Source organism: Felis catus, chromosome B1, assembly GCF_018350175.1.
Source record: "Felis catus isolate Fca126 chromosome B1, F.catus_Fca126_mat1.0, whole genome shotgun sequence".
Classification (NCBI taxonomy): Eukaryota; Metazoa; Chordata; class Mammalia; order Carnivora; family Felidae; genus Felis; species Felis catus.
In genome coordinates this window covers 141,568,726-141,591,885 of record NC_058371.1, presented here as the reverse complement: position 1 = coordinate 141,591,885, position 23,160 = coordinate 141,568,726, and the positions used below count along the sequence as shown (strand labels likewise).

The 23,160-nt window shown below is 39.2% G+C and overlaps 1 protein-coding gene across 2 annotated transcripts in view; it reads left to right on the top strand.

Moving 5' to 3' along the window:
• Window positions 1-23,160, top strand: part of FRAS1 (Fraser extracellular matrix complex subunit 1) — a 426,958-nt gene that overhangs the window by 41,389 nt on the left and 362,409 nt on the right. The gene's annotated exons all lie outside the window — the stretch shown is intronic.

Here is a 23,160-nt window from a genome sequence, read left to right as displayed (position 1 = left end):
AAGACTTCTTGGAAAAGAAGTCATTTCCAAAGGACTCCCAGAAGCACTTATATGGAAGAAACGGAGAACAGAATGTATCCCCATCACTAATCCTCACCTAAGTCCTTGAAAACTCAATTAGTGAAGTTCATGCCCAGAATCTGTCAGACAGGTTGTAACCAGAGAGTGCTAATGGCTCAATTCTTTAGTTATCAAAATGTCACTTCATATTAAATGAATGAACTCTAAGTACCCATATGCTAATTGGATTTATTCCGTACATGTTGGCTGTGATCATTATCACATTGAGTATGAACTTTACAGAACGACTTTACAAATTCCCCCTAATTCTCCAAGTTAGGATGGCATTGGGTACTACCTTCACAAAGGTATTTTAACTTCTAGCTAAAATAGTGTAGTTGAAGTAAAAGTTGAAAGTTGGAGAAAAGGCTGAAAGAAATGGGAAAAAGTTAAAAAAAAAACCCAACAACTCTTTAAAAAAGGTTGTGTAAACCAAATATATAAAGCAGTGAAGGCTGCTATAAAGATTTTATTACCTTGAGATTGAAGTTGCCACATTATTGTAGATTTCTCTCAGTTAGAGACATCTAAATTTATTGCTGTATAAAGAGTGCACTCACCCCCGTGTAGACTTTGAAGAAAGGGGGACAACAGTGTAAAATAGAAAATAGTTTCATCTAGAGTAGAAACAGAAGTTGAACATTGAATAACTCTCCTATTCCTTAAACCAAGTGAAAACATAATATAGATTTGTATCCTGTTTGTACAATAACAAAACACTTGGAAATGGTTCCTTGTGTGTGTGGCTTCATCTTCTACATTTGGAATATACCGGACCCACCCCTACTCATTCTGGAGCACAAGGGGAGGCAGGGGAAACACCTCTCTGCTTCCTAGTGAGCAGCCTTCTCTGCCTTTCCTTTTATGACTCAGAAAGGCAAATTAAAGTACACTGGGCTCAGGGCATACACAAGTGGCCTTAAGGGAGCTCTGAGAAAACCCACTGAAGCCTCAAAACCATGAGGCAACCAGTATTTAGATTTTTAAAGTTATCTCCAGTAGCCATTGACTCTTGGATACAGGGATGGTATTGAAAGAAGACATACAAGAAACAATTTCAATTGTTAAGTGAAACATTTGACATTTTTCCCCTCATATTTTAATATACTGCAAGTTTTTCAGTTTTCTCTTGCTTTCTGAAGGCCATGTTTGGGAGATGACCTTCTACATCTTCATATGTAGATTGCAACTGTTTATCATATATTTTCACCCCTGGGATATGAGAGTATAGTGGAGGAGAGGGTTGGGGGACAGAATAGAGAGATGGGCTCAGTGAGGGATGTACATTTATGAAGAGTAGAATGTTATAGTTCTTTACCTTAGCTTCATACATCAGTAATACTGGGGAGGAGCTAAGCTTTGTGCCCAAAGGGCCAGAGAGCAGCACTTTCCTGTACCTAGCATGTAACAAGATCAGCTAGAATGTAGAAAGTGGCCACCTGTAGAAAGTAGCCTCCCCCCATGCTTGAGGCTCATTTAGCTCAGTGCTCTCGGGTAGAACCTCCTGTTTTGCTATGGAACTGTCTCCGTGTTTGTATTCAGTATTTTACTACAGTTTCTTCCAGAAGTGGTTGCAGCTTAAACACAAGGCAAAACCAAGATGTTTTGGAATAAACCTGAACAGAAGGTTCAGGTTTACCCTTGAGAGGTTGCTGCTAACTGCACATGAGCTAAGCTAGCACCATACTTGCCAGTTGTTTTTGTTTTTTTTTTTTTTTGCCAGTATAATTTCAACTTTTGCTCATAATATGCAAAATTATTTTAAGAATATTTAGTGTAAATTTATTAAGGGCCAGAAATAGTGAAATTGGGAAATATAATCTTGGCAGACATGTGGGAAGAAGGGGATGTGGTGCTGCCCACCAGATTTTTCTTCCCTTGAACTCTTGAGTATGTATACAGTTGATCTTACCTGTATATAATGCCAACCATTAGTTTTTTTAATTTTTAAAATTTTTTGACAGGGAGAACCTGAGTGGGAGAGGGGCAGAGAGAGAGGGGACAGAGGGTCTGAAGCAGGCTCTTCTCTGACAGCAGCGAGCGAGATGCAGGGCTCAAACTCATAAACCACAAGATGACGATCTGAGCTGAAGTTGGATGCTCAACCAACTGAGCCACTCAGATACCCCTTTCTTTATTCATTTAATAAATAGGTCTGTTCTTGCTGCATGATTAAATGATTTACCATATGCATATTTTCTTGCTTTTTTGTTTGTTAATTCATTCTACCATATAAATTTTTAGAAAAAGAGAAGATGAGATATGTTTGTTTATCCATCCAGTTGATTCAGCAGAAATTCACTGCACAGCTGGTATGTTTACCATGCTAGTTACTAGTGGTATAGAGATGAAAGGCCAAATGCTTATCTTCCAGGAACTTCCAGCCATATTAGAGGATCTTTTAACTATGAGGGGAAGAATACTTAATATGTACTTAATAGTATGTTAAAAAAAAACAATTTTTGTTTTGGAGTCATACCTTTATTTTATATTTCATGTCCTGTGACATTTTTCTACTAAGATTAGAGACTGTTTTATATTGTCATATTTTTTTTTTTAATTTTTTTTCAATGTTTATTTATTTTTGGGACAGAGAGAGACAGAGCATGAACGGGGGAGGGGCAGAGAGAGAGGGAGACACAGAATCGGAAACAGGCTCCAGGCTCTGAGCCATCAGCCCAGAGCCTGACGTGGGGCTCGAACTCACGGACCGTGAGATCGTGACCTGGCTGAAGTCGGATGCTTAACCGACTGCGCCACCCAGGCACCCCTTGTCATATTTTGTAATAAAACAGCTATCCCAACTCTCAGATAAGGTGTTCAGCCTAACCTTGCTTTGTATTGCCTTCTTCCATTGGTTCTTGTGATTTAGATTGATAGGATTTATTTGTTTTCTCAGCAGTGGGTTTATTTCCTTCCTAGTTTTCCTTTACTTTAAATCCATTTTGTTTTTTAGAAAACCTGCTGTTCCCCAACTTCTCCTCCTGGCATCAGGTGGCTCCATGTGGATAGCTCCCCCCAGTCTGAAAAAGTCTTTATCTTGCTCTGAAGCCAGAATTCAGCCTTGGTTTGGTTGGCATAATCCTCAGAAGAGTAAATGTTTAATGAGAATAGCTGTCTTCCACGTCTGCTCTGGACTGTTGGTTTTACCTGACGCAGTATGTTTGCGTATGATTACATAACATCCACTCATAACTGTTATTTTGGAAAAGGGGAGAGAGTTGGGCTAGTTGACAGGCATCATGAAATTCTGGAGGTTTCATTCAAAGCTTCTAGTTGTGCTTTTCTGTTCACTCTCTCAACATAACAAAAGGCTCAGTGATGGGAGAGACACTGATGTCCTAAACTAGCTCCTTAGCTGTTCCTCTCAGAGGGCACAGGAAGGAAATGTGGAAAGGTTATGGGGAGGGAGACTCCTTGGTACTCATAAAGATCCATTTGAATTCATTTTTTCTTTCATCTGACTAGAGACAATGAGGGAGAGAATGTATGCCACTCGCCATCGTTTTCAAATAGATTGGTGTTAACATCACAGAGGGAAAAATGCTATTGTTGGAAACAAGATAAAATATGAATCATGATAATGCATAAAATCAGTACATAAATTGTGAAGTGCGAGATGAAGTTCTGTTTTGCGATAATGTAAAATTAATTGAGATCGAGACTTGACACACTGGAAAAAGTAAGAGAGTAATGTGGGATGGGGGGGCAGAGACAGACCTACTGACACATTTACATTCCTAGATGGCCTTGCTCTCAAGTGATAGGAAAGGATTCTCAAGCAGAAAAAATTTCAAGAATGTATGCATTTTAAAAACAAATTAATTAATTAAAAAACAATAAACATTAAACATTAATAAACATTAATGTTAATAAACATTAAAAATGTTGCATTTTAAAAACACAATAAAAACAATTTTTGAAATCTTTAACATTGTGATTTTTCACTATAATGAGAATTTCTTTATAATCTACTTTAGTATGTTGTCTTGCTTTCTGTGTTTTTCACATAATAAAATTAAACTTTTAGTTGAATTAAGCATTCTTCAAAGTAGGAAGGGAAAATGCCTAATTGCATGTGGCTATCATATTTTCAATTCTTGATTTTGATAATATCATATAATAATGTGCAGAAAAGTTATATAGAAAACCGAATAAACACAACTAATTGCTAATCAAAAATACATACTAAAAAGCTGGCTTTTCCTATTGCTTTTTAAAGGAATCTCACAGTTACTTCATGTATGTATTTGTAAATTTAATAGCCTCTGGGATTCATAAATCTGGAGATCATGATCTACAAGTTTGTTTTATTATATATTATACCTCAGCCACATCTGAACTTTTCCATTAGGTGACTCTGTTTCCTGACAGCTATTTTTGGAGGCCTCTGGCTTGTGAATGGGCTTTGAAACATTAACAAGCTGTACAGATAATTAAGATTCAAATCATTAATATTTTGTTCTCCAGAAATGGCTTGTGGAAGTACTATAAAAGTAGTATTAATGTAATTGTCCTTACCAAGTAGATTCTGTGCATGGCTACTTGTTCCTTAGTTAAAAAGCAGTTATGAAATGGCCAAAACAAAACCATCAACTGGCTATACTCAATCAATATTTCCTTCTTTTAATACTTCTATTGTATTTCTAATAGTTTCTCAAAAGCTGTGTCAGTAAGTTCAGGTCAAACTTTTTTTTTTTAAGTTTATTTGTTTATTTTGAGAGAGAGAGAGAGCAAGTGCATGCACACGCACATGCACAAGAGGGGAGGGAGGGAGGGAGGGAGGGAGAGAGAGAGAGAGAGAGAGAGAGAGAATCGCAAGCAGGCTCTGCACTGTCAGTGCAAAGCTCAATGTAGCGGTTGAACTCAGAAACCACGACCTGAGCCGAAACCAAGAGTGGATACTTAACCGACTGAGCCACCCAGGCACCCTGGATCAAACTTTTTAGAATGGTAGTTCCTAAACCTGATGTTGTGTTATAGTCAGTTGTGGTATTCATTAAAAACGCAGGTACCTAACTCCGTTCTGAGGATGCTGATTCAGTGAGACAAGGGTGGAGTCCCGGGTCTTTACTTTAAGCAGGTTTTCCAGGTGATTTGATTCTATGGACCAATATATGGGAAACTCTGATTTTAAGAACATCAGGTAATGGAAGCAAGCAAAACCTCTTGACTGATAGCTGGTGTTGTAACTGGTGGTTCAGATTATGTTCTTCAGAAGCAGCTGATACTACTACATTGAGGAGAGAAGAAGAGGGTCTCCGTTTTCCCTGCTTTGTCTACTGAAGCAAAACAGAATTACAAAATGTGTTTTTTTTTCTGTTCGCTCCTTTTCCTTTTGCCTTAATCAGACCAAAAGGGAAAAAAAAAATTTTTTTGAGTTATAAATGGATATATCTCAAACTCTTAACTATTTACTGCCTGGAACATATTTGAACAAAGTATATTGATGAATTTCTTATATTCTGGTTGTTTGGAGTTGACAGCATGTTTGGTTTCTTTAAAATGTACACTGGGGGCGCCTGCGTGGCTCAGTGGGTTAAGCGTCGGACTTCGGCCCAGGCTACGATCTCACGGTTCGTGGGTTCGAGCCCCATGTTGGGCTATGCGCTGACAGCTCAGAGCCTGGAGCCTGCTTCTGATTCTGTGTCTCCCTCTCTCTCTCCCCCTCCCCCTCCCTCCCTCTCTTTCTCTCTCTCTCTCTCTCTGTCTCAAAAAATGAATAAAAATTTAAAATAAAATGTACACTGATTTCTTTTTCAAAAAATTTTTAATGTTTATTTGTTTTTGAGAGAGAAAGAGACAGAGAGAGAGAGACAGAATCTGAAGCAGGCTCCAGGCTCTGAGCTGTCAGCACAGAGCCCGACACGAGGCTCGAGCTCATGAATGGTGAGATCGTGACCTGAGCCAAAGTCAGACACTTAACTGACTGAGCCAGCCAGGTGCCCCATAAATGTACACTGATTTCTTATGACCAATATATGTGCCAGATATCTTAAATCTGAACCCATTGTTTTCCTTATATATAATAATAAAAAATAGAACAATAAGAAACCTTGTTTATGTGATTTCAAACAACATTACTCTTTCTTCTGGAGTGAGTCATCTTTGCCTGCATCAGTACATGAGACTGTTCCATACATGTATTTATCTCTAAGATGTAATTGAAAATTGTGCAGGAAGTACTGCATATTCTCAATAAGGTGTATTTCTGAGATTATCAAAATATCTTTCTTGCTTCTTTCATTTTCATCAGTTCTCTGGGTAGGAATATTGGTCCTATGGCAAGATGGTATAAGGGGGAGAAGACCCCCATTAGCTATAATTTGTTCTCTGTAGGGGTTCACGCCAGCCAGGTTCTAAGGGAAAAGGGTCATATGTGCAGAGCTTTAGTCTTGGCCAGTCTTGTTCAAGAGGAGGCCATTGGGTACCATGTATGATCACAAGGTTAAAGTCAGGATTACTGGGGTACTGAATTGAGCATACCCTTATGGGTTGCTGACTTTCAGGGTCTGCTCCAGAATAATTCATGACCTATAAGTCTTTGAATCTTAGAATACTTAGGCCCAGTTCCCAGGCTTCTCTGACGTAGTCTCAACTGAATAACAATCTTATATACAAGTCTGGGGTCCGAACCTAGGTTTGGACCAAATCTGCAGCTATGATACAGGTGAGATGGATGGAATGATGGTGATTATGATGTTGGGTTGATGGCCTTTCCTACTTTGTGGGGAATTGAAATGTAGCTTCTTAATCCCAACACAAACCAAGGAAGACAACCAGGAAGACAGCCAGGGACCCTTAGAAAGTATCACCCTTGGATGCTTTGATGTTTTACTTTTCTGGGCCACCAGATTTCTTTGGGAATGCAGTGAAAGTTCAGAAACCTCTCAGCTGGTTTGGCACCAAATTTACCTTCTCTGAAACCTCAGCGATCCAGTGGTACAGCCTGGTGTGACCTTTCTCCTTGGAGCAATAGAGACATATAGACATTTTCATATAATTTCAAGGGTAGATGAAGCCTGGTTAAGATTCCTGCTCAATAGGGTGGAGTAAAGTGAAACAAATTCCTTTGAATAATTTGGGCCAATGCCTCACTGACTGTAGATGCTTAATCTTTGCTGAGGTTTGAATTTCCTAAAGCAAGTCCCTCACATCTTGGGAGCATTTTGGGAGCCTCTGTAAGACTGGGAACACTGGATAGGGTGAGGGCTTTGGCACAGTGCTGGCCTGCATCCCTTCCTTTGATGAGTCTGCAGGGCCCTAGTCAACAAGTAATGTAATCAAGCATGCTCTGCCTTATGTGCCTTTTGGCACACCGTGTGAATGCACTTAATATAGTGCAGGAATTAGCTAGCCTGGCCTGGGAGATTTATCCCCTTGCTGGATAGTAGGCAGGGGGTATTTTATCAGACACTCTGCCACTCTTCAGATTTATTGTATAAACAAAGATTCTTTGGTTATGCTTGAGCTCTGTTTCAGATTGGGCTGTGTATGTTTTACAGTGAAATAGCTATGTTGTGCCTGTTAAAAGCAGTGCAGTAGACTTGGTTCTTTCTTTTTGTATCATAGTGCGTATGGCAGATTTCATTCAGAAACGTCACCTATGGCAGCTGGAATATCAGTAGCTCTTGGATGATGAGCCTTGGGATGTCAAAAATTAAAGATGTCGATGTGGCCTGGACATGCGGTGTCTATCTTAGACTCTAGACTCTAGAATCTAGATCTCTAAAGGACAAGAACTGTATCTGTTTATAACACCTGACTCAGCTGCACAACGAGTATATGATATAGGAAATCCTTGATACTCTTTGAATTGAAAATTCTTGTTTTTATCTATCTGCACTGTGCCAGACCAGCCCACCTTAGCTTCCTCAAATCACATTCTATCTTTTCCTTTATTTTGAATGTAACACATTGTACAGTTTCAGTATCAACACACATTATTAATCATATCACATGTCTAATCATAGGTCATTGAAAAATGGATAAATAAGAGGATAAAAGGGGAAAATATTATTGACATAGTGTACCATTCGCCAACTTGCCTGTGCACATGTGGGGACCTCTAGAATTTATTTTGTATTAGTAAAAGCATTTGTTCCCATTACAAGAAAATCAATGGAACCTTGAAATTATAGCTTGAGGATAATTAAAAGTCACTCAGAATGAACCTCAATTATTCACTCATTCATTAGTTCAGAAAATATTTATTGAGCTCCTAGTCCGTGGCCAGCATTGTCCTAGGTACTATGATATAGTGAAACAGACGCATGCAATGTTGTATTCATGGAACCAAGAGTCTTGATGGAGATATGATTACACAATTGTTAAAGAGAATGGGTAAGGGATGGGCTAGTGTTTCAGGCAGGGGGAACAAGGTACTTGAAGGATTTGAGAGGGAGAGAGAGAGACAGAGAGAGAAAGAAAGAACTAAAAAGGATTTCAGAATGGCCTGAATGTGGAGTCGGGAGGAGGGAAGTGAGGAGACATGAGGTTAGAGATAATCCTGGGCTCACTATTGAAGGGTTGGAAACTCTTTTAAAGGTTTGGAATTTATCTTAAAGCAGTAGGAATTATTGTAGGTTTTTGAGCTATGGAGAGATGTGATGAGATTTGCAGTTTCATAAAGATAACACTGTTATGGCTGTGGCTGGAGAATGGATTGGATGGGGCAAGAGTGAAGGACAGTGGCTTTGACCCAGATAGTAGCCCTGGGGTAGAGAGGAGTAGGGATTTAAGAGCTATTTAGGAAGCAGGGGCACCTGGGTGGCTCAGTTGGTTAAGCGTCTGACTTCGGCTCAGGTCATGATCTCACAGTTTGTGAGTTTGAGCCCCGTGTCAGGCTCTGTGCTGACTGACTGCTCAGAGCCTGTAGCCTGCTTCTAATTCTGTGTCTCCCTCTCTTACTGCCCCTCCCCCACTCATGCTCTGTCTCTCTCTGTCTCTCAAAATTGAATAAAAGTTTAAAAAAGAAAGATATTTAGGAAGCAAAGTCAGTAAGACTGGGTAATTGAAGAGGAATCAATGATGACTTCCAGGTTTCTGGGCTCCGGCTAACTGGGTAAACAGAGCCATGGAAATAGTGAGCACAGGAGGAGTAGCAGGTTTAGAGGAATGATGATGAAGTAAGTTTGTTTGTTTATTTGTATATTTACTTATTTATTTATTTTTAATATATGAAATTTATTGTCAAGTTGGTTTCCATACAACACCCAGTGCTCATCCCAAAAGATGCCCTCTTCAATACCCATCACCTACCCTCCCCTCCCTCCCACCCCCCATCAACCCTCAGTTTGTTCTCAGTTTTTAAGAGTCTCTTATGCTTTGGCTCTCTCCCACTCTAACCTCTTTTTTTTTTTTTCTTCCCCTCCCCCATGGGTTTCTGTTAAATTTCTCAGGATCCACATAAGAGGGAAAACATATGGTATCTGTCTTTCTCTGTATGGCTTATTTCACTTAGCATCACACTCTCCAGTTCCATCCACGTTGCTACAAAGGGCCATATTTCATTCTTTCTCATTGCCACGTAGTACTCCATTGTGTATATAAACCACAATTTCTTTATCCATTCATCAGTTGATGGACATTAGGCTCTTTCCACAATTTGGCAATTGTTGAGAGTGCTGCTATAAACATTGGGGTACAAGTGCCCCTATGCATCAGTACTCCTGTATCCCTTGGGTAAATTCCTAGCAGTGCTACTGCTGGGTCATAGGGTAGGTCTATTTTTAATTTTCTGAGGAACCTCCACACTGCTTTCCAGAGCGGCTGCACCAGTTTGCATTCCCACCAACAGTGCAAGAGGGTTCCCGTTTCTCCACATCCTCTCCAGCATCTATAGTCTCCTGATTTGTTCATTTTGCCACTCTGACTGGCGTGAGGTGATATCTGAGTGTGGTTTTGATTTGTATTTCCCTGATGAGGAGCGATGTTGAGCATCTTTTCATGTGCCTATTGGCCATCCGGATGTCTTCTTTAGAGAAGTGTCTATTCATGTTTTCTGCCCATTTCTTCACTGGATTATTTGTTTTTCGGGTGTGGAGTTTGGTGAGCTCTTTATAGATTTTGTATACTAGCCCTTTGTCCGATATGTCATTTGCAAATATCTTTTCCCATTCCATTGGTTGCCTTTTAGTTTTGTTGATTGTTTCCTTTGCTGTGCAGAAGCTTTTTATCTTCATAAGGTCCCAATAGTTCATTTTTGCTTTTAATTCCCTTGCCTTTGGGGATGTGTCAAGTAAGAAATTGCTGCGGCTGAGGTCAGGGAGGTCTTTTCGTGCTTTCTCCTATAGGGTTTTGATGGTTTCCTGGATGATGAAGTAAGTTTTGAACAAACTCACTCTGAGATATCTGTGAAAAGCCAAGGGAAGATTGTTGATTAGGCAATTTCATTTTAGGGTCTGGAGGGGAGGAGAGATGTCTTGGATGCAGATACTGAATTGAGAGTGTTGTGGTAAATCCAAGGGAAATAAAGAAATAATCTGAGAAATGGTCCATGGCTTCCTGGTATGTCCAAATAAGAGTAACAGTGCAAAGATGTCTCTGGCAACGTGAGTGATGTAATAAATACTCCCAGAATCTAGAGAAGGTCAGTAACATGGATAATTGTAGATGTTTTCAAGCCAGTGTCATCTTTCTAAAATTGACCCCCTCACTTCCACCCATCTGAAACCCTCAGTGGTCCCTCATTGATCTTAGGATGCAGTCCAAATTCCTTAGCTTGATCTCAAAGGCCCTGTCCTAATTTAGTTTCTTCCCAACTCTCAGCTCTTCCCATACCACTCTTTTTTTATCTCTCACTTTCGAGTTTGGGACCTACTTATTGATCCCCCCACCCCGCCAAATGAAGCTGCTTCTTAGTCTGGTGTGCCTGCCCATGGTGGTCCTTTACTGGATTTCTGGCTTGTTCTTCCATACCTTGTGTGACTGGCAACTCCAATGGATGTCTCAAGCAAAGCTCTGGCCAGGTTGTTCTCTTTAGGATGCTTTCCCTGACCCCTGAAGACAGCATTACTCACTCCTTGCTTTACTTCCCTCCCTTGTACACACTCTGTTGCTGCATATACTGCCATATTTTTGTTTTGTTGTTTGTTTTGTTTGTATTTCTGTCACCCCTTCAGACTTTTAGGTTTCGTATTGACAGTGACCATTTCCCCCCCCATTATGTACCCAGTAGTTAGCATAGTGTTTGGCACATACAAGATGCTTAATAAATTATGAACTGGAATCATTACATTAAGGTTCAGGTATACATATAGGGCAGATTGTAGGAATATAGGAACTATCCTGAAAAACAGGATTTTTGAGTGTCTAGTAGCTTCAGTAGCACTGATTACAAACTCAGTGCCATATGCTTATCAGTAGCAACAATGGTATTAATCTGGTCCAGCTAGAGCAGTACTTCTATGCTTTTGGGCTTCATTGTCTCCAGGATCATTTTCATTCAGACCTTCGCTTTATTTCTCATCCTTCTGTCTCCAAAAGTTGAAACTGTCAAAGTTGCAAACAACCCCAAAAGCCTCTTCAACTTAATATTCAGTTATTCATAGACAATTATTGAGTGTCTACCATGGGTCCAGGCACTACTGAGGATATGGGGAAAGACACGGCCCCATCCTCAGGTGGCTTATAGCTTTGGGAGAGTGTTTGATAGAGGTTTTAGTGTTAATAGCCATTATTTCCACTAGCCATTTAAGCTGTAGTACCAAACTGTTGGATCTGCTATTTTCTGATTTCTTTCAGGTATTAACACATGAACTAAAGATGATTTTTTTTCCCCTTAAGATATGCACATTTTTGAAGATTTGCTGCATTCTCATGTGCTTTCATTGTGCCTTGGGTGAAAATGTTTTTTCGGAGGATTAATTTTTTCCAGCATTAAAATTCTGATATTGATATATAATCACATAGGATTTGATACGAAGGTTTACATTTATAGAAAACTTCTCAACTAGATCTCTTTGATCAAACCCGGCCCAGCTATTTTCGACTTTTTGTCTCAGCTCAGCTTTCCTTGAGGATTCCCCACCCCATCCAGACTATTTTTCTCTGTTCCTTTTCCCCTCACCATTCCCGCCCATACCATAGCGTTATTGTACTATTTCTTTTGATACAAAGTGAGGAACACATTTGTGTCTTTATGATGCTAGAGGAAGTATGTAACCTGGTGAGAGGAATGAATATTGCGTTAAAAATGTGTGTGCTAAGTCTTCGTAATAAAAGCAACATCAGCAGAAGCACAGACTGCTCAACATTCCTGAAACTGCAGTTTATACCACTCTGAGAAGATGGTATGTTAGCATTAGAAAGGCGTGTTCACTGCTTCCCAGGCCTGAAATCTGCGGTGCAAGGAACTTTGGAGCATTTGAGCATCATGCCAGGTAGGGACTAGTAGCACAGATTTGATTGAGAAGAAATAAGTTAACTATTGATTACTTATTCAGGCATGTATCCTACAAGAATGGGAGATCTCCAATTATTTTGCCATCCTTAACTAAAGTTTTAAATCAAGAACGATGTAATAATTTCAGTGTGGATTTAAGTAGTTGCTAATAAATAGGTACCTGGGACCGTCTCCATGGGGATAGTTTGTTTTATTACATGAACTCACTAACCAGGCTATTAAAGCTCTGTGTTATTTCACTGTGGCCCCAAACCTAGCCTGTGAAATCCTCTGTTTTCTCTTACTGTGTATGGGTTTGGGTCTGGAAGGCTGGTGCCCTGTCAGTGCTGGCTTGTATTTCTTGGTGGTTTTTCACCAGTTCGGTTACCATTAGGCATCCTTGCACAGATCAGGGCTCCCCTGAAGAGGAGATAGGGAATCAGAAGAGGCAGCCAGTGGCTAATGGACTTTTACTTCAGGTTTGGCTGGGAAAACGACCCCATTGCTATTTCATTTGATATGCGTTTAGTGTTTATACAAGAAATCAGGTCTTCCTTAAAACAAAACAAAACAAAAAGTATCTCTGGCAATATAAGCAATGCACAGCCACTGTTCTGAATTTGGTATTCAGAGCTTTTAGTGCAGCCATGCAGAGCTCTGAGTAGGCACATGGCTAAAGTTTGTGGATTGAATGCACGAATGACCATCTCAGTTTAAATATTGAAGAACTGTAAGCTCCTTTTTGGACTAAGGTAAGGAGACAATGAGAGGAATAGGAGTGTCTGGAGGTGCAGGAGAGAACAATTTTAGATTAATTTCAGTAATTCAGGAGACAGAAAGGGATAGGTAGAGAAGAGATGAAGAGAGAGTTGCCTGGGACAGAGGAAGGAATGTTTCTTCCACTAAAAAACTGAAAAGAAGAACAAATGGCCGTAGGGTCAGGCACTAAGTTTGTCTGGGGAAGATGGGAGAGTGGTTTTACGGGATTAGGATGGTTTGCACATGATGACCAAGGGTTTGTGGAGAGAGTAGTTGAAGTTGGGCAGAGCCACTGAGTGGGTTGGGAGAGTTTCTGGTTTGGCTCACCCAAGGCAGATGCTGGGGAACTGCGAAGAAGGAATAGTTCTGCCAGATACTTATGTGTTTACAAATCCAGATTTGGAACTGTCTGCTGGCCTGATACCTCACTTTGTTCTCTCTGCCTCCTCCATTTCTGACTTCTCAGCCCTTCCTCCATTCGCAAATCAACCTACACCTCTCCAGCTGGACATGTAATCAGTTGCTCTGTGTCTTTAACTTCAGCTCTACCTCCTAACTATGGCTCTTGTCTTTCCATAGCTCAGCAATTTTGCAAATGGATTTCTGGGTAAGAAATCCATGGCAGGACCCAGCCCTCAAAACCATCTCTTCTTCTTTCCTACCTTTGAACAGGCAGCCCTCACTGTTCCAGCATGTGGGTTGGACTTAGACAGAAGGAGCAAACCAAGAACAAATAAAAGGATAAGGGATCTGGTCAAAGGTCCACCTGTGAGGTGAAATCACAAACATGAAGCGGAGGCCCTTGTAAGAGTATTCAATGTTTGCCTAATTGTGTACAGCAGTCCTGAGACCTCAGATTCTGGGTCTGACCCAGGGTTAGTGGCCTGTGGGGAGCTATGTGACAAGATACATGGTTGAAGATGACAAGAATATTGGCAGAAATATCACTGAAGTAACATTCCATGGGATCCACAGTGGGGTTGGAAAGATGGTAGGCTGATAGACTGAGAGCAGAGAGGGTGTCAGATGACCAAGTTTCTGGTAAGTCCCAAGATAGGGGGAGGATGTGGAACTGGGAATTCTCACACCAATTTTTATGTGTTGTAGACTACCCTTCTATCCATCTCAACCCTCTCACCTTTACTGAAGCCATAGGTATAGACTGAGGATTCACAGTCATGTTAGAAGTTTGGATTACATGACCCAAAAGATCTTTTCAAAGCCCATGGTTCTATTGTGTTCTAAATGGAGAAAGAAAGAGAAGAATTAAATGACTTACTTGATCAATGATGACAACAGAAACACAGTATGTCTTTAGCTTTATGTTGGCTTCCTTTCTTATTTTAGTCTTGTTCATCCTGCACATGCATTTTCAATATCTGACCTGGAGAATTCCTGAACTGTGCCTCTGGGAGGGCATGGTGTTCTCTGACATGCTGATGCCACTCTTTAGATTTCTTTCTTTCTTTTTTAATGGTGTATTTTATGATTCCTTTCCTCAGAAGTAGTTATTTCAGTCAAGTTTCCATTATAGGTATTCATGCAATGAGAGCCATTTGACAAGTTCCTTTAGAACATAACTAACAGTACTATTTTTACTTTATGGTAGGCATGTATTGTGGTAGAGTACTTAAGAGCTGCTGGATGCATTAGGAGTATCGCCCTTTCTTTGAGTCTCAGGTTTCTTTATTTCTCTTCTTCTTAGCTACTAATGGTAGAAACTTTGGCCCTAGAGACTTTTTCCTTCATCTGTTTCCTTCATCAACAGATGAAGTTTATTTTCCCATCATTTGTCCCTTCTCATGTCGACAGGATATCACTGTGGCTTCCAAGTGCTGGGCCTGTAATCACATCATTTTTACTTGTAGGATTAGTTTTGGTCTCTCAGAAGTCATTGATCCATTACTTGGCAATGAGAAAAGAAAAGTGGAAAGCCTGAGAAACTCAAAGAAAGTTGCTGCTCTCTTGTTTTTCCCCTGCCAGAATTCCTCCTTCATGACAGAAAACTCTAAAGGTGTTTCTGTGAGCTTCATTCAATGCTCTGCTCCTACCTACCGATTCAGAGCCCCCTGTGACCTAGATCTGTTTGTGACTTATCAATTGTAATATCATATTAAATAAATCAGTTTTCATATTCTCAATATGGTAGTAGGTGTCTTACATGCATTATTTTATTTAATTTTCAAAACCATTGTCTGTGGTAGGTGCTGTTATTATCCCTACTTTATAAATAAAGAATCTGAAGTTGAAAAGTTAAGCCACTTACTGAAAGCCATTTACATAAGTGGTATGGGGTGGAATTTGAGCACTCATGTCTGAAGTCAGAGTTTAAGGAAAATGCTTCTTTTTATTTAATTTTGATAGCCTCAAAGGACACTTGCATGCTGGCAGTATTTAAATGCATAAAATTGTTATACCATAAGTGATGTGAGTGAGCTGACTATATGTTTGAGACATACAGTAACAAACCATATTACAAAAGAAAAACAAAAATGAAAAGTTCCTCCCTTCACTTGCAAATGGAAACAAATTTTGATCCTCTTTGCTTTTGCCTTTCTCAAGTGGCATTTATTTCTAAAACTCTTGCTATTATACTCAATTTTTCTCTTTTATTTTTGCCTCTTTCCATTTCTTTCTGTTTTTCTCTCTTTTCATTTTCCCTTTTTCCTGCTCTTGTATTCCTTCTTTTAAAAAATCTCTCAGTATATCTTCTTAGTAGGAGTCTCAGGTACATGCATGAATTATTTATTGCTACTGCCCTGTGTTTCTACAGTGGATTTGTGGAGAACTTTCTCATGAGGGCACCTTCTGTAATTATTAATGACGGTTACAACCTGTTCTGAGGAGGAAGCTTAGAAACATTTGGGCTGTTTCTTGCAAAATTCTGCATCAGAGGAATGGGGAAAGGCACTCCACGAGATACCAGGGTCCCAGATGGATATACTCATGTCAGGAACCCAAGTCATGTGCAGTAATTTCATCACAAACACAGACTAAAGGTTCTAGAAGAGTTTTTTTTATTTTGGGTATGTTAAGGATAGAAGTTTCTATTTCTGTTTTCTCAGTTGTGTCTAGATCGTATCTCAAGGGCCTGTCCATAGGGTTGGGCAGGCTGTGTACTGCGCAACTCTAGAGGATGCCATTTATATTTCTACACAAATTCATATGGAACCTGGGCTAAGGATATATGGTCAATTCTCATTATTTGCAATAGTTATATTCTATAAAGCCATCATGAACACTGAATTAGCAAATATTGAACAATGGCTCCTAGAGGAAATATAAGTTAGTGCTCCTGTGAGCCTCTGATCACATTTTTATTAACTGATCAATATATGACCTTGGTTTATGTGTATTTCTATTTAAAGACATTTTAGTTAGTATATATTGTTGATTCATTAGCATTGAACTCATGGCCAACAGCACTATAACTCATGCCTTAACAAGGCTCGTGGAACATATGTATTTTCCTGGTAAAGTGTATCACGACCTTCTTGAGATTAGGAATACTAGACAGCACTTCAGCACTACTCTTGGGGTCTACCTTAAATAGCAAAATCACCACCATCAGAAAAACACAAAAATATGAAAAAGAAAACACCCAACACTAAAGAGACTGCAAAAAAGGGAACTTGTTTACAGTATGGGAGCTAGAACAGGATGGTAGAGAGTCACCTTTGACTTTAGCTGGGAATGTGCATTTCAGGTGGCTCAAATTTTTTGCCAATCTCTGCATGTCTTTGAATGACCACAAAGGTGCTGTAACTATTGATTTGGAGGTTACCAATAAATTCTAGCCTGTTGGTAAATTAACAAATGTGGAATCCATAAGTAATGAGGATCAACGACTGTATGTTTTTTAAACTAAGAACTGGAGGAACCCAAGAGAGACTTACGGGAGGTAGGATTATAGCATTTAGAGTTGGAAGCAACTTTAGTTGGCACCCAGCCTAATTTCTCCATTCTTGGATGAGGAAGTGGCTCAAAGACACTATGTGACTTGTTGAAGGCCACACAGCTAATGAATGGCAAACGTTTGAGCTGGAGTGGTAGTTTAGGGGGACCCAAGTCTTGATGTACCACATTGAAGTCTTTCCCCTGTCTGTGTACCATGGTGAGAATCCCACAGGACTTCCTGCTATGTTGAAGGGGAGGGGGCAAGGCGGATGATGTCACAAAACAGGTCTTCCAAATGTGGGCTTCTGTCTCAATCCATCGGAGCAGCTATAACAGAATACCGTAGGCTGCATGGCTTATCAACAACAGATATGTATATCTCATAGTTCTAGAGGCTGGGAAGTCCAAGATCAAGGGCCCGGTAGATTCTGTGTCTGGTGAGACTTGCTTTCCAGTTCCCAGATGAACATCTTCTCATTATAACCTCACCATGGTAGAAGGAGCCTGGCTGCTCTCTGGGGCCTCTTGCATGAGGGCACTAACCCCACTCTTGAGTGATCCACCCTCATGACCTAGTCACCCCCAAATACCCCTACTTCCAAATGCCATCACACTGGGGATTAGGTTTCAACATATGAATTTTGGGAGGATACAACATTCACCCCATTTGTTTAATTCTTCATTTGGGAACTGTTTTTTTTTTTTTTTTTTTTTTTTTTTTTTTTTTTTTTAATATTTACTGTGTGTCAGAGCCATGGTAGGTGCTGGGATACTGGGAGTGAATGATACCTCGCGAGAAGCTTATAACCAGTAGAATGCCTTCACAGGAGGAGTGGACACCAGCACGCACAGGCCTGAGGTCGCTGGCACTGCACCATCTGGAAGAAAAATTCCTTTCCCAGCAAGAAAAGCTAAGGATCTAGACTTAATGTCATTTCTCAATCCTGAGAAGCCTCTCATGTCATCCGCTTGGCAATGGGTTTTCTGGGCCAGACTATTACTTAAATGGCTTTTATAGTCCTTTGGTTCAATTTTTGTTCTCAGCTAAAGAATATATGTGAAGCCTATGACAGAGTCTAGTGCTACCCCCTTTAAGGGGCCACAGTAAAATGCCCAAAGGCCCTTTATAGGCTCTGTTGGTTCTAGAGAATTATTTGGACTAGTAATTCTTATTAAATACTAAGTAAAATAACTTATTTAATTATATGTGTGTATCTGTGTATTTCTGTATGCATATATGTGTGTGTGTGTGTGTGTGTGTGTGTGTGTGTGTGTTCTCAAACATAAAGAATGGAAGAGGAAATGTTTGATTGTATAGCTTTTCTTGTTGAAGATTATAGATATATCTATAATATAAAAATGGGTGCCTGGGTGGCTCAGTCGATTAAGAGTCAGACTTCAGCTCAGGTCATGATCTCATGGCTTGTGGATTCGAGCCTCGTGTCGGGCTCTGTGCTGACAGCTCGGAGCCTGGATCCTGTTTCAGATTCTGTGTCTCCTTCTCCCTCTGCCCCTCCCCTTCTCATGCTGTCTCTTTCTCTCAAAAATAAAAAAAAAATCTGTATCTATATATATTATTGCAATTAACATGTCAGTTATGTTAATTCTGCTTTTATTCCAAGGAGATGACATTCTCATCTACTTAGGATTATTCATTTATGAGTGACTGCCTTAACCTTTCTTAGAAATGGGGATGACTAACAAGGGAAACTACAAGCCCTCTCTGGGGAAGCTGGATTAAGCCCAAGGGAAAATGCCTCACATCTGGTGTGTATCATTTTGGCATGAGCAGGTGTCTCTTCACTCACTCTCTGAAGGAAGGAAGAACTCTAGCATCTGGATGTGAGGTGTGTGTGTGTGGCAGTGTGAGTGGTGCTTGACAGCATGTGCTATGAAGTTAGATTGAACTGGGTTCTAATCTGGTTTCCATGTTATCTTGGGCACATTACTAAGGTTCTCTGCTTCCAAAGTCTTATCAGTGAAATGGTGACAATAACATGAAGCTCTCACCAGATTGTTTTAAGAATTAATATAGGTAATTTTATAAATGCTTAGTGTTGTAGTGCCACATAGGGAAAGCTGGGTAAATAGTATTTTTTGGTAGTAGTAAATGGACAAGTTTGGTTATTATTCGTGGCTGTGTGCACTTACTGTGCACTGGTTTAATCTAAGGTGGGAGATTCCAATTCTGGACTCCCTGATCAGGCACTTACCTTCCTTCTGTAGCTGGTTTTTAGGGTAAGGGGCAATTCTGCTTCCAGTCTTTTTTGCCTGTCGAGAGCCTCATTTCCAGTTTCACTGGAGGCTCTGGTGTCAAACAGCTTGTCACTTATCTCTGCAGCTGCTCTCATTTTGAGTAGCAATAGTGATCATTGCATCTAATAATTCAGATTAGTGATTATTATTTTATTATCACAATAGTGATAATAAAAACCTGATTTTTATTTTGTGCAAATGTGGAGCTTAGCTGTGAAAAGTAAGGATGTCCATAGGGAGCAGTTTTGCTCCAAGGCCAAGAACTGAGTTGTTTTGTTTCTGGAGGGACCTTTGCCAATATCTGGTGAGGAAATGGTCAGAAGATTAGGGAGAAGTAACCCAGGGATCAGCAGTATTACAGATAAGCCCACACACTCATCCAGGATGTGTGTAGAGGAATATACCCAAAAGGTTATGCAATTTCTTTTAGTTGTGTGCTCTTGTTGCCCGTTTTCATAATCGGATTGGTTTTTCAGCCTTGATAAAAAGATCACAACTATTATGCAACAACTTCTTGTCATGTACCACTTTGTGTTTCTGAACAAGTGACTTAATTTCTCTGAGCCTCAGTTTCTCTTGTTATACGATGGGGGGAATATTTTTAGTGCCTATTTCTTGTGGTTGTCCTGAGAATTAAATGAGATAAATGTGTGCACAAGCAAATGAATGTGCAAAAGATATATGGGATCATGGACTTAGCACAGTGCTTGCTTCTTATCAGAGTTAACACTTGATAAATGTTAGTTGACAATGTTTAAGTTGCCATTGAACTGTATTAATAATTAAAAAAAATAAAGCCTGATCTTCCTTAATCTTAAACAACCGAACACTGACTGAGAATCTCTCTTTTCCTGGGATTTATAAACAACTACCTTGTGTGTGTTCACACTTGTGCATGTGCTCACAGGCAGGTCTGCCTATCTCTATAGTTACGTTAGACTGGTCTAGCTCACTGAGAGTTCACAACTTGGGTGAATTTGCCTACATTGGGAAAGTGATAAAGTGTTCTTTGGAGGTAAGTCATTCCTTCCACCTCAGCTGCCAAAATAATATGCTGCCTTCTGCAAACAGTCACTGAAGACGGGGGGGGGGGGGTTCCCTGAGATAGGAAGGGAGCTAGGCAGGTATTGGACCCAAAAGCTGAAAAACAGGGCCTTGGGGTGGATAGCAAGTGTACAGAGGAATAAAGAAAGGACTTAGGGCATAACCAGAAATGAACTCTTAGCAGACTATTGATTAGACAGAGAAAATTTAATGGGGTATATGATAAAATTATTTTCTGAAGTTTTTCTCCTATTTTATATTTGGGATCCCCCTCCCCACAAGTTACAACTTTTTGTATATATTTAGGTATAAAAAAAGAAAGTTTCAGGAGACCTGAAATTAATTGATTTTGTCTTTGTACTTCTTTTTACCCTTCCAACTCCTACTTCCACAAATTTATATGTTTCTCTCTTATAAGTCTTACTTGGATTTTGAGAAACTACCAATATAGCCAACATTCCATAGTGTGATGCTCTATTAGTGGGGAAGAGTCTGGGTTATAGAATATTAAGAATATACTAAGCATTGAATGGTTCATTAGCATAAATAATCTTTTAGCTTTTAAAAAAGATTATGGTTGATAACACTGTATTGAGTAATTGAAATTTACTTAGATTAAAACTGAAATACCCTCACCAAAATATATATATATATATATATATATATACATATATATATATATATATAAATATATGAGGTGATGCATGTACTAATTAACTAGAGAGGAGGAGTCCTTTCATAATGCATACCAAGTCACCATGATGTACACTTAAAATACCTTACAATTTTTGTATGCTAATTACATCTCAATAAGGCTAAAATTAAATAAAAAGATTCTGGGAACATTATTATTAGTATCTGTGTGATGAAATATTAAAAAGGAGGCTGAATTACTCTAAGTGATGCATTCTCTTGCTTCTTGCTTAGCTTACCTAGTTGACAGAAGTTATTATTTAAAGCATTTGTACCTTTGGCTGAGATTCTTATATAGAGATGTTTGTTCAATTGTATTGTTATAAATGGATTTGACCCCCCTTTAATTCATTCATTTTGCATCTAATTTTTTGATTAGAAAAAAAAAATAACTGAGATGAACTTTTCACTTCCTTTTTCATTTTATTTGTACTTTTTATTATGGAAAAGTTCAAACAAATATGAAAGAATACCTTAATGAACATCTGTGTATAATCACCATCTAGCAGTTCATGGCCAATTTATTTAATCTGTACATTCACCTACTTTCTCACATCTTGTAGTGATTTGAAGTAAATCCTGATCATATCACTTCATCAATAAGTATTTAATGTGTATGTGTAAGTGGTAGTGACTCTTTAAAAAATATAACTTAAATAACACACTTCTACCACATTGTTTCTTAATAACCGTAGCTATTTAATCATGTTGAAATTTTTAATTGTTTCTGTTTTCCCTTGGTTTGTTTGTAAAGATCTGTATTAGGGCCAGAGATTGTGATTGGCTGTTTTCCATTTTATTTATTATTTAATACAATATTTTTTCTTTTTTTTATTTTAAGTATAATTTATTGTCAAATTGGTTTCCATTCAACACCCAGCAAGTGCCCTTTTTTTCTTGAAGTTGTGTTTTCATTTTATATATACCATGCAGATGCCCGCAGTGTAAGCTGGATTAGCTTCCTAGCTCTTCTAGGAACTTGTGTGGCCATGAGAAAATTATTTAAGTTCTCTGAGCCTCAGTTTCCGAATTTGCAAAACTATAGTGATGACCTTTAAAGTCATCTACAGTTCTCAGATTTTGCAATGACCTAAACTATTAGTATGGGGGAAAAAAAGGATATTTAAACTTTCTTTTTTCTTTTAAGAGAGAAAATGACTTTTGGAAAGATCACATGTCAGAGTGATAAATAGAATGTTGGGTAATGGGCTAGTATATTCTTTTTGTTTTTCTGGAAGAAATCCTACTTTCATGGAAGTTGATATTTGACTTATTACCTCTAGAGTACAGAAACTATTTTTTTTTACCTTTATTTTAACTGAGCATGGTCCAGACCTAAATTGAAGTGGGTTGTGGGGGGGGGGGGCAAAAACATTTATTTGGGATTTCATTTAAAACACTTCTTAGAAGGGTGCCTGGGTGGCTCAGTCAGTTAAGCATCTGACTCTTGATTTTAGTTGAGGTCCTGATCTCACAGTTTGTGAGACTGAGCCCTGTGTCAAGCTCCACATTAATAGAGTGGAGCCTGCTTGGGATTCTCTCTCTCCCTCTCTCTCTGGCTCTCCCCCGCTTGCACATGCATGCGCTCTCTCTCTCTCTCAAAATAAATAAATATTAAAAGAAAAAGACATGACAAAACATTAAAAAAAACTTGTTAGGGGAATTTCCTTTTTGCAATTGTAGATTCTCTTATCTCAAACCAACCTCCTACTAAAAACATACAGAGAAAGACAGATACCATATGTTTTCACTCTTATGTGGATCCTGACAAACTTAACAGAAACCCATGGGGGAGGGGAAGGGAAAAAAAAAAAAGAGGTTAGAGTGGGAGAGAGCCAAGCATAAGAGACTCTTAAAAACTGAGAACAAACTGAGGGTTGATGGGGGGTGGGAGGGAGGGGAGGGTGGGTGAAGGGTATTGAGGAGGGCACCTTTTGGGATGAGCACTGGGTGTTGTATGGAAACCAATTTGACAATAAATTTCATATATTGAGAAAAATTATTTAGGGGAAAAACTAAAAACAACTAGAAAATATGGACAAATATGAAAAACCTTCTATTTAAAG